Source organism: Chlamydotis macqueenii, chromosome 20, assembly GCF_036417535.1.
Source record: "Chlamydotis macqueenii isolate bChlMac1 chromosome 20, bChlMac1.mat, whole genome shotgun sequence".
Lineage (NCBI taxonomy): Eukaryota > Metazoa > Chordata > Aves > Otidiformes > Otididae > Chlamydotis > Chlamydotis macqueenii.
This window is the reverse complement of record NC_141575.1, coordinates 1570037-1583748: the sequence shown is the minus strand read 5'-3', so window position 1 is coordinate 1583748 and position 13712 is coordinate 1570037.

Sequence of the window (13712 nt, the reverse complement as noted above, 5' to 3'; positions counted from 1 at the left end):
ATGGGAGGAGGCAGGAGAGGGATCAGTGGGAGGGGAGGAGAGTCTGACTCTCTCCCCCCAGCACCCCAGGCTGGGTGCTGCCATCGGCCTGGGCACCCTGGGCTTCTCCAGCCCCTGGCAGCACAGCCGTGCCCTGCCCTGCCCCGAGCGCTGGAGCCCCACACCGCGCCAGGAGCGGCCATGAGCGATGTGCAAACCTGGGCGTGATCCCGACTGACTGCAGAGCAGCTCAGACCCCAGCTGGGCGGGAGGCTTTCCACGGGCCTGGGGTCTGCACCCCAGGTGCTGACATGGCCCTGCAGAGCCATGTCTCAGGGTGAGCAAGGGCACAGGGGGCTGCCCTTTTCCTGTTCAGCAGCGTGCGTGGGGTCTCTGGGGAACCTTAGCGCCCGTCCTCTCTTGACTGCAGGATCTAATGGCTTCTGTCTTAATCCAGGGACTGACGTTGTGGGTGTGGGCATTGCACACGTGTTCCTGGGGTTTGCACGTTTACAGTCTCTGGACACGAAGCATCCTAACAGCACCGTGCTGTGGGACCGCCCGTGAACGGCACGTAGCGAAAGGCTGGGGGCCCGCCAGCCCGGGGAGCAGGAGAGGTGCTCTGGGATTAAGTACAGTTTGTCGTGTTGCTGTGTGACATGCGTAGGACTGGTGGCTAGAGAGTGGGGAGGAGGGCGAGACGAGGCTTGTCAAACAGGGCGTGGAGTCAGGGTCTGCCGCGGGGTCCGGGGCTGGAACGCGGTGCAGGGAAGGGCTGACTGCTCACAGCACTGCCCAGAGGAGCGGAGGCAGTAGGAAGGGTGGACCCCTGGGAGGGCAAGGAGGAGAGCTGAACGCCGTGGATGTGGAGCTGGGTCTCAGCAGGGCAGAGCTGAAGCCTCTCTCGTTTTTCTGGTCAGTGCAGCGATGGGCAGGGCAGCACCAGCAGCGTGGAGCCTGCTCTGCAGCCAGGGCTCGGCAGCTTGGCTGGTCGAGGGCAGGGGACGGTGGCAGCTTCCCTTTTTCTCCATGTGTAGCAGAGGCAAAATAATAACAGGCACCTAAGCTGCCAGCAGAAAAGCAGAGACTATTCTGGAAAGCACTAGCTAAAGCTGTAGCAACATGTTTCTCCTCCCACTGACTTTCAAAGCTTTGCAGTGATTAACACAGACATCGCTGCCAGGACTCTCAGTGAAGCGCTGTTACGTGGTTTCCCTGCGGGACAGGGTGAGCTACAGAACATAATGATTTGAACCGAGATAGAGCAGGGGGCGTTGGTCCCTGTCTCGATCCACAGCTGGTCCTCGCTGGGGCTGCTCTCCGCAGGGAGGTGTGTGGGTCCAGGTGCGGAAAGCCCCCGCGAGCCGTGCTGTGCACAGGACGGGTGGTGGCACGCTGCTGCGCCTGGCCTAGTTTGAAGCCTCACCTGGTTCCTGCTATCCCAAAATGGAAAGGAGCAGTTTCATTTCCTCCCTTCTTGTTAAATCTGCCACAAACAGGAGGAGGGAACTGAGCTCTGAAACCTCAAGGACCACAGCTGGTGGGGAAGGGGCTGCTGGCACACCAGGGCGGGCACAGCCGTGCTGTGCCTTTGCCCTGACAAACCGCATGATCTGGACAAACGGGTTCCCTGCTCTGCCCAGCACCTCGGTTTCTTCATTTATAAAATGGGGATAGTAATGACCAGCTTCACTGCCGAGCAGAGATTTAGGTCGTGCTTTTAAGCTCTTCAGGAAAAGGCGTTACTCGGAGGGAAACGTGGCATCCTGCGTGGGGTCCTGTCCACGCGCAGCGCCGGCCGGAGGAGGGAGCAGCCCGCCGTCTCCTACAGGTGCACGCACTTGTGCTGCTTCTCTTTTCATTTTCACTCTTCAAAGGGCTGGGCATCTTGTATGAGGGTGTGCGGAGAGCTGGGATCAGAACTCATTAGCTTTGTGCAGCCTGCACCTGCATCTCACTTATGTCTGCAGCCTGTGGGGAAACAGTTTGGTTTTCTTTTTTCTGTTTGTTTTGTTTGGTTGTTTTTGTCTAAGAGGGGAGGAAAGAAAATGACAAGTGCTCAGGAGGACCAGCTTGGTTCAAGGCCAGGTGCTGCACAGTAGGAGCAACAAAAAAAATGCCTTAGAGGTAGCTGGTGAAACTGCTGCAGGGAAGGTGAGTGACACACGGGTGCCTCTCGCTGTGCTGAGGCCTCGTTTGCTTGCGACCACATGCAAGAAGGGATCGTGCTGGGGGAGCCTGTCTGTGGCGGTTGGCTGGACGTCTCCTGCCTAATGTTGTGCAAGCCCAACCCAATTTTAAATCTCCAGTTGTGGATGTGCCTTGTTTGGTACAAGCAGAAAAGAACACAAAATTTCTCCCTTTTCATCCCATCCTCCCTGCAGAGGGAGCGCACAAAGGACGAAGGTTAGACCATAAAGCTGGATGGCAGGACATGCACGTCCTTATCCTTCCCTCTGCTATTATTCACTCTGCTAGCATGGGTTTTTTTCACTTGAAGCATTAGTTTCCCCATCTGTAAAACAGACATGGAAACTCGGAGCCTCACAGGAATATTCTACACCCTTCAGATGGCGTTTGTCTCCTCTGAATTCACATCTACCTGCCTCTTCCCCCTACCCCTGCATCTTTTTCTTTCTCTGTGATTTCAGATAGACTCCCATAAATCTTGTTCCAGGCCTAAATTAAATGACTGCTTAAAAGTCAAATCCCATCTGTGGCATGCCCTGTGACCTGGCAGCCTTCCTTTCCATCGCTTAAAGCTGGCAATATCCCAGGGTCTCAGGGAAGTTCTGCAGAAGGATTGTCAGGCTCCTGGGATTTAGTTTAGATCAGTATTTCCATCCCCAAAACCTGTTTTCAGGGGAAGGGAGAGAAGAAAGCAGTTTGATGCAGAGTGTTAAACTGGCCGTGTGAAGTCCATGCACTTAAAACACGAAGCAATCTGGTTTAGATCTGAATTTGTTGAATCCTGTGAAAGGCTATGGAAACTGAAATACAAGAAGTCCTGGTTTTGCCACATTTGCTGTTCCCTGGTTATGTGCTCCTTCTACCAAGCATCCTCCCCTGGGTGCGCAGCAGTTGTTGGTACCTGCTCCTCTGGCAGCGGCTGGTGAGAGGCTGCACTTCGCAAATCTTCCGGGAAAAGTCTGACTTCTATCTCCAGTGAGCATTTTTGCTTAATTTAATGCCAGCACTTTGCAGGGTCTGAGCACTGCACAAAATGTACCTAACGAATGCGCAGGAACAAAAATAACAACAGGAAGTTGTTACAAAAGCAGCGTAAGATGTGATCTGCACCCCGGCGGGATCGGGCCCCGGCCCCGCTGCACACGCGGGAAACGAGCCGCAGACGGGGTGCCAGCAGCATCCCTGGGGAGGGAGACGGAGTCGGGATCCACTCCAGAACTTTTCCATGGGAATTCAGCAAGACCTATTTTCTGATGAAGTCGAAGTTGGCAGGACACGTAGCCAAGCCAAGGAGTTCTCTCCAGAACATGGTGATTTTTAATAAAGTCACAATTGCTGCTCTGTGCTAAATGAGTCATTTCAAAGTCAGCCCCTCATAAAACAATCCCTTCTCAGATACTGCTTCTTTCAATACATGTTTCACCAGCACAGCATACTTTTATGGCGTAAACACTACCTTAACTTATATTGCTGCGAACAGTTGCTGCTTGTTCTCGCAGATTTCTCAACAGCGAAATCCAGGGCCGTGCACAATGCCAGTGAGCAGTGTGCTTGTAGAAAGGAGCGGCAGAATTTTACATCTAAAGCCCAGTGGCATGAGCTGCAGTTACGGTGACAAGTGCACTGACGTGTGCGTGTGACACAGCGCCCGCTGGGACACAACAAGCCCCCCTTGTTCATGGCCGGATGGGGAAGGGACGGTGCCCTCGCGGCCCCGCGTGCGGCTGGCCAGCGGGACGGGCTCTGCGGCTGCTCTCCTCAGCAAGGACACTCATTTGGTCACTTTCCAGTCCACTGATTTGCACAAACTTTGTCAAACTGAAGTCTGTGTTGGAGCCTCCTTCAACTGCCTGCCAAATCACAGAAAATTATTTAAAACCGGCCAGCGAGTTAAAAGATTGGGGGCGGAGGAGGTGGGGGAAGATGACAGATGGACGCTGTGAATGCAGAAGCCTTGCGTCCTTAGGAAACCAGGCTTAAATCGTTCAGAAAACTGAGGAGGTCTCTGATCCATAAACCCCTTTGTTCCGAGGCACTAATCTACCCCGACCAAGCAAGCTGTTGGAGTGCGGAATGATTTCGTTTACTTGGTTCTGTTTATTTGCTTTTTGAAGAGGTGTGGGCCGAAGTCACGGCTGAGAACATGGCATGTCTCGCATTATCTGACTGCGGATCACAGCCTTGTAAAACAGCTTTTTTTCTGAAATACACAGTGTGAGTATTTGTAACCTGAACGCAAACTGCCAAACACACGTTTGCAGGACTCGGGTATTTTTGTTTAATATGTATATATTTTCTTTTACAATTTGGACCTAATGAAAAACATGTGGTTTGTGCTGAGTAAAAGGAATAATAGAACTCTGTGATGGCCGTGTCGGTTCCTGCTGGGCAGTACCGACCGCGTGTACGCTCTCGCTGCCTGGTGCCTCCACGTACTGCAGAATAACTTGAGCACGTTCCTCATCCCCACCCAAACCTGAACATTGTGGTTTTCAAACGCTGTTGTCTTGGCAACCTTCCAGATCCTTTCTGGGCATTTCAAACCTGTCTGAAACTAGTGGAGCAAAAAGCACATTTCAAGTGTTTTCCCAGGCCTCCAGCACAACTCCTGCCTGCAACGCCGCTTTCCTCCTGGCGCTCGGTCGCTGCAGTTGGCTTTGCTCTGATTTCCGACAGCAATGGCACCACAGTGGTACCTCCCCGTTTCCTTCCTGTTTTAAAAGAAAGCCCCATATTTGCCCAGCATTTGAACCAGGGGCACCAAACCATTTTTGTTCTGTGGTTATTCACAACTGCAAACGGTGAGGACAGAGATGCTTCGTGGGCTCTCCGGAGAGCTGAGTCAGCACTTTCAATTTCCTGACTGATGCAGACTCAAGAGGGCATGAAACAGGGCTGCTGCTGTAAAAATGGCACTGAAGCCCTACAAATACAGAACATTGCTCAAAGAAATGTAAATTTGAGTGAGTGCCATTGACACACAACTAGGAAAATCCTTCATTGTGAATGTAAATTTAAACAAAAACGTCTACCTCCTGCTTCCCACACAAAGGAGACCCGCTGCCTCTTCCCTAGGAGAGTGTTTTACCGAGCTCATATGAAACTCTTTTTACAACATCCCTTTGTCTCTCTTGGAATCTGACCAAGAATATAAGCCTTTAAAGAGAGCTTTTTGCTTGTTCAGGCCCAAAGGGAGTAGCTGGGCATAAATAATAGATTGGCCTCTACTGTTTCCCGTGTTTCTGCTTTGCTGCTCCTTGCAGACACAACCTGGGAAAGGTGCGGCGGTGCCTGCAGCAACGAGAGAGCAGTTATCTGGCCTCCCTCGAAGGAACATGATGATAAAGTGAGGAACAGCTGACAGGACCGGCGCTGGTATGTGCAGCCCAGCGGACGTGACGTTCCAATTTTAGAAAACTGCAACTGGGGAGACTTGCTGGCTTGCTGGACCTTGCTGCTGTTTTCCATACAGGGAGCCTGGGAGAGCGAAGTCTTATCTGACCAGCCTGCTCAGCAGTAACAGCCCCTCATCCAGGCAGCTGATGGTTAACAGTTAATGCTTCCGGAGCACGCACCTAGCTAAGGAAAAATGCTAGGGATTTGCAAGATACAGCCAGGCAACGTGAACTCCTTGTTTTTCCAAGGTGAACAGCTCTGCTGCGTCAGCCTGGAAAGCCACACTTACCCTTCGTTTTCAGTTTTGCCAGCTTTGCACCTTCCACCTCTCACCTGCCTGTGAGCATCAGTGTTGCAACCCCGCTGGTCCAGGCAGTCCTGCTTCTGCCCGCCCCGCTCCCACCCATCCCTGCCTTGCTTCTCCTTTCATCTTGTGCCTTCTCGGCTACTAAAAACATCTCCCCATCTTTCCTAAACGGTACCCTTAACTGTTCTCTCTTCTTCCCCAGTGTCAGATTCTGCCTTGAACTGTCAAGTTTGACACTGGCAGTTTGGCAGGATCCCAGTTCCCACCCACCCCTTTCTCCATTGCTGTGGTTTGTGAGGAAAGGAATTAGGAGCTGTTGCATATTCCCAAAAGGCAAGTCTTGTGTTTATCTCTTGGCAAGCAGAATTAGGAACCTAAGCAAGGGCATACAGGCTTCTTCTCTCTTCTCCTCCTCGGTTACCTCCTTGGTCTCCGTGGGCAGATTAAGGCTTTTGTGCTGTTTTTATCAAGGTCAGCGATCTATTCTTTTGTATTCACTGTACTCCACTCAATTAGTTGAGGGCATTTAACATGGATTTTTCATATTTGCATCACAAATTCTAAATGATCCATGAAGAGCAGCTGTTCAGAAACTTCTGAATTCATTATCTTCAGTGTCTTGGAGTAAAGAAAGTTTGCCAGGTATTTGACTGGGGCCCTGTGTGGTCAGTATGATGGGAAACTGTCAGTCATTTTTAGTCTGCATTGAAGAAATAATGTGATACTGTGGCGTCTGGCTTCCATTTTACATTCTCTACAACCTCTTATTTACCTGACTTGCTATTTACTAGTAGCTGTGTCAACAGACCTATGTAGCAGCACCCTCAAGAACTTCCAGCGTTGGCATGGTCATATGCAGCGGTGTTACGTGCCAGAAAACCATTTCAATCTCATTCCTTCTCCCTTGTCTTCCCCTAAAGAGAACATGCTTTAGATTTGAGCGGGAATTTTTCACTTTGCAACATAGCATTCCTTCGCCTTGTTTGCTTCCTCTTTTAGAAAGACTTAGGACCTTGACAAAACATGGTGATGTGAGTAAAGGACTAGAACAGTAAAACCCCTGTGTTTCACAACACGCCTTGATGCCGTGGCCTGGAATAATAGGGGTGAGTTTAAACTTGGGAAAGTTCAGCACAAGGTTTTAAGGATTGCTTTCCAAATCAAAAAGGAACTGCAAGAACAGCGGGGGAAATGCAGAACACAGAGCAGACAGGTTCCTCTTCCCTAAATAAGCAACCCTGGGCTCACCAGTGAGCGCTCTGGGCTTTAATTCATTTGGGGCTCAGCTTCCTTCTGGTTTTGAGGTCCAGTAGTTAGCAAAAGGACAATTCAGAATCTTCCAGCCTGAGCTGTATTTGTGATACTAGCTCCCCTTAATCATTGACCAGCTCAAACAGAGGCTATGGAGAGGAACTCCATCATGCTGCAATGAGCCATGGCCACCCTCTTTGCACTGTCACTTTATTTTCTACATCCTTTTCTTTGTCAGCGATGGTTTTTTCTACAGGCCTTAGCACAACAGGCACCCGAGATTATTTCTTAGTGACAGCTTCAGTGTTTTCCTGTCCAGGCATTGCACAGCACGCATTTTCGAGCTCACTAGTCATGCCTTTTCCCTGAGCTCTAGCTCCTGCTTATGCAGCCCTCCGACGTGTTATTGCTGTGCATCCACCTGCCCAGGTTAGAGGACGGCACACCTCAGCACGCGGGACAGCCGGGCCCACGCGCGCCGTCCCGTCAGCTCTCCAGCACTCCCAGACACACAGGTTTGTACCCTCAGTGCAGGACGCAGCTAGAGACAAATTTTTGTGCACCGCGTGTGTCTTACAGACACACACGTGCAAACACCACACCAAAAATCACACGCGCAGGGCTCTCCTCGGCCCTTCTGCATGTCCACCCAGCCAGTTTCTCAGCGGCCGTGGTGTTCACTCGTACAGGAACCGTGTGGCTGAGGGCCAGAGGCTGGTCCTGCTTTCTCCTCTCCTTCCTTCCTTCCTTCCTTTCTTCGGCTCGCTGGGTGTGACAGCCTGAACGCAGTAGTTTATTGCTTTTGTTTCCTCATGCAATCAGATCTCTTTCCCTGACATTATGCAGCTCAGCACAGGCACTCCAGGTGGGATGAATCCAGTTCAGTGCCCTGCTCCCACCCTCGGCTGCTCCTACTGCTAATGAACTGCAAACAACCATGTTCCCCGTGTTCAACCTTCACCCTGCCCGGCGCATCCATAATCTAAATATAGGCCATAATTATTCCACTGGCGTCTGTAGACCCATTGACAGAACTGACAGTGGCAGAGGTTGGGAAACCCTTTGCACCTTTAATATATTCCCTTAACCACTTCCATGCCACTGACGCTTACGGTCTCCCTAACGTCCAATAAATGTCTGGGATTTGTCCTTTGACTGTTCCAAATCTGTTTGTTCCTTGGGCCGCTCCGTTCCTGCACCACCAAACCGCAGGCTGATTATTTTCTTCCCGCTAATTGGGACACTTCGCTTGTTTATCTGGTTGTGCAATCAAAACCTGAACTCAGAATGCTCTTTTCAAGCCAATGACCTGCATCTCCCTCAGATGCAAATCCCAGTGCCTGAGAAAATGAGTGCAGGAATCGATCTGCTGGCCAACGTGCTGTTTCCATGTTGGAATACCCTGGATGCAGAGGCACTGCCTTTCCATATTATTATTTTTATGGCCCTATGGAACAAACAGTTGAATATGGTGCTGTGAGAGTGAATAGCGGGGGGAGAAGCTAATCTATGCTGCAAGTAATTTGATCGCAAATCATTTAGAGAATGTAAATTGTAGGGGAGAGATGTCACTCCTGGCAGGAGGTCGCCTGTGTCACCTGTCAGACAGTCTCCAGTGGTGATCATGAAATTTCTTTGCGGGATTATTAATAAATAAACATAATGCTCTGCATTTCTGCAGCACCTTTCACTGGAGGGACAGAAAGCACTTTAAGAACTAGGCTATGCAATTATTTTAACTTCCTTTCCAAATATTATTTTAAAGGTTAAATTTGTAATTTGTTTCCTGGGATCATAAAACGATATTAAATTTAAACTTCATGATTTCCACCTCCAACTCTGCTCACTTCGAGGTAAGGTATAATCTCCAACTGACGTCTTGATAAATTAAATGAAGTGACGAGTCATTAGTTCTGCGCCGTACGTAAGTACCTGTAGCGCGGTAGCCCTTAGGGAGTGTAACGGTGGTCAGGAATCCCACGCGCTACTGCAACGGGCAAAGCTTTTGTCCTGCAGAATGTACAGTTTAGTTCCAAAGTAAGAAAAGCAGTAGAAGAGAAAGGAGGAGGTTGGATAAGACCAGTTGTGACTGTTTAGCCCTCCTGTAAGCGTACGTCACGTGGGACATGAAGTTATAATCATAAAATTGTGGTGCTGTCATTCAGTGTGGAGTGATATACTGCTGCACTTCTGAAGAATCGGATCCTGGCTGCGCAGCTCGGTATCTGCATCACCATAGCTGTTAACAAGCCAGAGGAATGTCTGGAAAGGACAAAGAAAAGCTGGCAGAGGAGCGGTTGATGTTGTATGATCCCTGTGTGCTATGCTAACCAATATTGCCTCATTTTTCATTGTATTGTCTCCGGGTACCCATATGGATAGTCTGAAACGGTAAACGTACCTGCAGGCTTTTTCTGGGAAGGACTCTTCCTTTTTCCTATATTTCTTGCACAACACCAAGCACAGTTTGGGTCCTGACTCATGAGTAAGACCCAAAAATCCTACAGTGTTGCTAACCTGTCCTGCTCCCGTTGAAGTCTACGGGAAAACTCATCCCACTTTCTGTAGCTGTGAAATTCTATAGCATTGGTGCTAGGAACAGATCTGAGAAGTGGAGAAGAGAACAAATCACAGAGGAAAAGTATTACGCAGAATAGATTCTTCAGAAACTATCCCCTGTGAAAGCGGGCTGAGAACGGGAAGGTGCACGCATGCAGCTTCTGGCAGGGTCACACTCGTAACATCTGGCTGTGAAAGCTGGAAAGCCCTGCCAGCTCCTTTGGAATAACAGGCCATGCTCACGGAGAGCTGTGCATTCCTGTGAAACTCGCCCAGAGCACTTGGAAGGGGTCACGAGGAGGAATGTCAGGGAAAATAGGGGAAGGGCCTAGGACTGTTAAAGCCAGAGCTGCTCAATCTGGCTTCAATTGCTTTGCTCTTTTCTTTTTTCTTTTCTTTTCTTTTCTTTTCTTTTCTTTTCTTTTCTTTTCTTTTCTTTTCTTTTCTTTTCTTTTCTTTTCTTTTCTTTTCTTTTCTTTTCTTTTCTTTCTTTTCTTCTCTTCTCTTCTCTTCTCTTCTCTTCTCTTCTCTTCTCTTCTCTTCTCTTCTCTTCTCTTCTTCTCTTCTCTTCCTTTTCCCTTTTCCTTTTCCTTTTCCTTTTCCTTTTCCTTTTCCTTTTCCTTTTCCTTTTCCTTTTCCTTTTCCTTTTCCCTTTCTTTTCTTCTTTTTTCTTTTTCAAGAAATTCACTAAGAAAGCAAATCTCTGTTAAAAAAGAGAAATACAGCATGGCTGAGTAAGGGAAGGCATTTGAGTCTTGCTAATGACCAGAGACATTATACAAACGAGGGCCAGCTTAAGACAGTTCATTAAGAAAACAGGGCAGACAGAGCAGTAGAGCTTGTGCCTTTGCTCACACCGTAATGAGGCAGCCAGAACGGTGTATCTTTGCTATCAGCTTAGCATACGGTTTGAGTTCACACCCAAGCCCACGCTCTCCCATTATCCACACCGCCCGTGTGCCGGTGTGCTCTGGGGCTCCAGCCCAGCGAGCCACGTTCAAGCCAGAGAAGCAAGAGTAGCAGCTCGTTTGAGTTGAGGTGCTTCAGACCCCAGCAGAAGTGGCAGCGTAAGCTGTAACACAAGTAGGGTGGCATGCAGCTTAGGGCTCAAACAGCAGTAGAACAGCGCTGCTTCTGACTTTCATTGCTCCGTATGTGGTGTGGCCAGTCTTGCTTCTCAAAGTAAGCCTCGGATACCTGCTGCCTTAGTACAGACACTTCTGCCAACAGGATGGCTAAGAGAAGAAAACTGCCACAACAGCTAGCACACCATGGGATGCATCAGAGAACCTACTGAGGGAACGTGCTCCTGTCTCCCTGTGCTCTGTGCCACACAGCCTGTTTCAGATTTGTGACCCTCTGATCACAGGAGGTTGGATAATTTTCCAATTCCACGAGGTCTCCAACCAACTCTGAGTTACTCCTCAGTAGACATTTCCTTGCTGAGATGTCTGTGGGGCTCCTTCTCCCTGTTGCATGGATCTGCTCTGGGTCTAACCATAGCCTGCAGCGATGGTGCAAAACACGGTTCAGGTCTCCTCTTCAGGTTCCTTCCCACCACCGTCCTTCTCTCTGCCCTGTTGCTGGAGTCTCTCAGGATGGTGGCAGCAGTGGCAACCAACTGCCCTGTGTGTGGTGAAGTTCAGATATTTGCTTCTCCTTTGACCTCCTCCTGCCCTGTCCTTACCCTGACACACAGAGTGCTTCTCGTAGCGCAGCGTGACTCCTGGTTGTTCCACCTGTAGCTGAGGTCCTGCTGTATTGGCAAAGGCAGCTGCGCCTGCGTCTCACCAGTAGCTACAACCTTCTAGTGGTGATGGAGGGCTCCTGAGGAGCAGGCGCTGCAGCTGAGGATTGCCTTTTTGTGGGACTTTCTCTTTGAAAGCTAATTCAAGGAAACATTTTACTGCTTGGCATTTTTTTGTCCTATCTGCTTTCTCCTGCGGTATTATGAAGTTCCCAAAAGAGAACCGTGGGAGATGCTGGCTGCAGGGGAGACCACAGTGACCACACACTGTCGGGAGCTGAGCGGCCAGAAAAGGCAGGGAGCTGTGAGCGGACAGAGGGTGGTGTGGAGCCTGCACACCAAAAGGGAGGATGTGCTGGCTTTGGAGCAGAGGGGAAGTTACATGAATGGAGCTGCAGAAAGGAAAATGCGTAAGTCAATATTCATCCATATATTCATGATCTGTAGGCTTGAGAGCTGTGATGCTTATTATCTAGGCATGACCTTAAAAACTGCAGTTGATTGAGAACACGGCAGCCCATCTGCTTGGCAACACGGGCTCACCCCAGCACTCTGCTCCCTGCACTACTTCTCTGTTCTTTGTTTGAATACAAATTCAAGGGCGCAGGCTTCATCTCCAAATCCTTTGCTAGGGGCTGAGACAAGGCATCCACAACTCCTTCTCTCTCAAGAGCACAGTGAGCGAAATCTGTGTGTGCAGGGCACAGCTTTCTCTGAGCCCCAGCTCCAGCTCTATACAGCAAACTTCCTCCTCGTCCCTCCCTCCCCAGAATAAGCGGTGACCACAAGCCTGTGTACCTGAAAAGTCCATCTTCCACTTGCCCTTCCACAAAAGCAAGAGAAGCAGCCATCCACAGCCCCTGCTAGGCAAGGTGGAGCTCATGCCACGAGCTCTCTGTAGGGTTCGGGGTGACGGTGGGTACCACCCTGACAGGGCTGGCCCCACAGCCGGCCTGATGTGACAGGGAGAGCGTGCTATGGCCGACAGCGGGGTGTTCCCTCTGCCCCGGCTGTGCGGAGGGGCTCTGCTGGGGTGAAACACCTCTCCCCAGCTGTCCTCTCCACACAGGAGAATGAGCAAATTCATTAATGAAAGCTCACCATTTCCTGCCCTGCTAGAGGGGACAACAGGCCTCTTCTATTTTTTTCTGTGCTGCCCTGCCTTGTTTTCAGCTGACCAAAGAAATGAATGAGAACTGTCCGCTGCCACTTAATCACCAGAAAAGAGGAAGCAATGTTAAATTTTCTATCCATGTGAAAAATCCTTCTGCTCCTTCTTCCAGACACCTTCCTGAGCCTGCTTTCTAGCATCCCTTCTTCTTTAAAAGAAAATGTATCTTTCTTCTAAGCAATTAAACTCTATTAAAAAAAGGACATTTTCTCCATCATACTTTCCCATCTCCCCTTTCCTGGATGGCAATCACATACTCCAGATCTCACGCTGCGAAGGATATTCTGCCACTGGTCACATCTGGTTCCCTGATGAGATCCGCAGGCGGCTGAGCTGGAGCGTTCGCTGGGTCACGTGGCAGCTCTAGGTTTCCTTATCTTCCTGAAGACCGGCACTTTTTAATCTCCTTTGATTCTGTTTCTCTCTTCTTGCAGCGCTCTTATCAGTTTGAGACTGAACGGCTGCGCGAATGCTCCTGAGATCAATCTACAGATCTTAACTCTGGTAAAAAAGAGGTGTTTCTCTGAGCAATCTGGTGGAGAGATTTTGTACTGACTTTTAGACTAGTTCCACGCTGGTATGCATTCCTTTAGCATTAATGCTTCCTCTGGGACTCGAACCTTACAGAAATATGAGAGCCCAGCGTGCAGGCTGCAGACACACCATGAAAGTCAGCCTGCATGTCGTGCGTGTGTGCAGAAGACACGCTGCAGCTACGCCTGTGGAAAGAGGCATTCACAGCCTACCTGCCCCGGCTACTGCTGGAAAACTGCCGCTCTTTAAACTGTCATTTTCCTGTGAGAAAGAAGGGGCTTGGGTTTTTGTTTGTTTCTGACAGTAAGTTCTAGCAGAGCCAGTGTATGCTACTAAGAATGGAAAATAACCAATAAGTCAGCAGGCATATATTAAGTCAGTAAGGCCAGGATTTTATCGATAACGGACTGAGGATGAAGGACGCAGTGACAGCTGCATTTAGCACTCAGTAAATCAATCAAATTGACTGTATGTTGATTTAAAATCCTTAAAGATTTGGGTCAAGATCATTCTAGTTTTCCCCAAACAGGCTCGTTACTGAGAATCTTCACACCCACAAGTAGAAGAGACATTTTCCT